The sequence below is a fragment of the Engraulis encrasicolus genome, chromosome 14, assembly GCF_034702125.1.
Source record: "Engraulis encrasicolus isolate BLACKSEA-1 chromosome 14, IST_EnEncr_1.0, whole genome shotgun sequence".
NCBI lineage: Eukaryota > Metazoa > Chordata > Actinopteri > Clupeiformes > Engraulidae > Engraulis > Engraulis encrasicolus.
In genome coordinates, this window is record NC_085870.1 from 32628860 (window position 1) to 32631359 (window position 2500).

Sequence of the window (2500 nt, forward strand, 5' to 3'; positions counted from 1 at the left end):
TGATTTAATTCACATAATGAACATACGCATTATTCCTCTACTACAGGAAGTCACTGCGAACTCATGGAAATGCTGTCCTGTGAAATTGTCCACATGATGTGATAATTATGGCTAGCTTATGGGTAGTGGCGCCCTGCAATACAATTCTAAAGGCCAAACATGACAACCCTCGCCTGCGCTCTCTATTCTCAGAAATGGCTTTCATGTACAGCGTGCGCTAGGTCACACTCACCCTGAATGTTTTACGAATAACCCCAGAAATTAAATTCTTCTTTTTGAATCTAAAAAAATGAAAAGTCAGAAGTAATCAGAAGTAATGGCCCGTCTATTCATTGGTGGGTCTAATCATCCAATTGAAGCCACTGACAGGCAACTGATAGTGCTGCTTTAAAAAAGAAGCTATGTTTTTTTGTTTTTTTACTGAAGGAGCAAATCTGCTTCACATTTCTTGGAATATTTGTGCTATTCCGGTTGCCAGTCAAATAATTACCAGACAGATGATCAGAAAAGATACGTATTTGGCTGCTGTTACAAAGAAAAGAATAGACAGAAAGTGATGTACAGACAAAGGCCAGAGGAGGGCAGAGGAAAGAGTAATTTAACTGCTGCTAAATTATCCTGATAAGAGCAAAGTGAAAGAGAGACAAATAAAATAGTTAAAACATAACGTGGATTTCACAACTTGTGACCCATGCCACTGTGTTCTGTTGAAAACAAGTGTGACATTTGCAGAGTGATGATATGAGTTGATATGAGCTCTAAGTGACTTTACTTCTTTTTAAGCATACTTTACGTCTACATACGTCTTTTGGTAGCTAATACCAGTGACTGCACCTTGAAAAAAAGAGCTCATTTTAATGTCTATGCCAGTATTTAGCTTCAGTTTTCAGTCCAGCTGCTATTCAGAGTATTTCTTTTGTGGGAACAATATCAGTCTGCTAAATGTTTGAAATGGTTTGGCTGTGAGTGTTGGATTAACGTGTGTGTGTGTGTGTGTGTGTGTGTGTGTGTGTGTGTGTGTGTGTGTGTGTGTGTGTGTGTGTGTGTGTGTGTGTGTGTGTGTGTGTGTGTGTGTGTGTGTGTGTGTGTGTGTGTGTGTGTGTGTGTGTGTGTGTGTGTGTGTGCGTGCGTGTGTGCATGCATGTGTGTGGTTTTGTCCATGTTTTGATGCATGGTGGTAGGAAACAACAACAAAACGCCCAAGTCTGTGCAGAGCTGATACAGGCTGACATTAAAACATGGTCATTTACACACACAGAAGCACACACACAAACACACACACACGCGCGCACACACACACACACACACACACACACACACACACACACACACACACACACGCGCGCGCGCACACGCACACACACACACACACACACACACACACACACACACACACACACACACACACACACACACACACACACACACACACACACACACACACACACACACACACACGGCAGGCATACGCAACCAAACACAAACAATGTTCCAGTGGCAATTAAAAATGCATTACGTCTGCCTGCCCCAGTGTAATCTGAAGGGAGATTGATGACCATCGTCCCCAGCCCCCAGCTCACCCCCAGCTCCCCCCAGCCCCCAGCTCCCCCCAGCCCCCAGCTCCCCACTCTCAGCCTTCTGCTCCTCAAGCCTCCAGGCAGCCCCCTGTCTCCTGCCTCTCCCTCACAACTCAGCCGGCTCCGGGCTCACTGCGAGTGCGCCTTCAGGGTGACAGGGTGGGGGAAACTATAACTTGCATTTTTTTGACTTTTTTTTGGCTCAGACGTCAGTTGGTGCAACGAAGTATAATGCTGATAGATGAATTAGTAATTGGTGGTTGATATGTTGCAATGAATATGCTTCTTAGATAGTCCGCTAAAAACAAACAAACAAACAAACAAAAATCCATACAATAGTGACACTGGCTGTCATTGTGCCGCCCTGACGTGGGCTAATGCTGAAACGTCACTGACCCTTATACGCCATCGTCCCTTGCCACTACCCCCCTGACTTCTGCTCAGCGTTGTACTCCGGGCTCCCCCATCCTCTATGTCAGGACTGGGCAATTATTTTGGTCCAAGGGGCCACATTAGGTGTAGAATATTGACCGAAGGGCCAGATGTTGCATGCAGCTGACTTAACCCATTGACGCCTAAGGCACCTGCAAAAAAGGGTGCTGAATTCCTGAGCCTTTTTTAAGAAAAGCTGCCCTCAGCCTATACAAACCTAAATATCTCAGCTTCTGAAGCACATAAAAATATGCACAAAGTTGCATTTAAACGCTAAGACCTTCACCTTTCATTAGAATGTGTTCATTCATCTCAATCAAACAGAGATTTTTAATAAAGTTGTCTCAAATCTCATGAGCCTGAATGTTGCGTAATGCAGCTCCAGGCGCCAGGGCCAATGTTGCGCAACGCAACATCAGGCATCAATGGGTTAACGTGTCATCTTAACCATTCCTGCACATTATAGTGAAATGTATTTAGATATAGCCTAT

General features: G+C 44.5%; 1 protein-coding gene across 1 annotated transcript in view; it reads right to left on the reverse strand.

Moving 5' to 3' along the window:
* Nucleotides 1–2500, reverse strand: part of cacna2d2a (calcium channel, voltage-dependent, alpha 2/delta subunit 2a) — a 365088-nt gene that overhangs the window by 70323 nt on the left and 292265 nt on the right. The window lies entirely within an intron of this gene.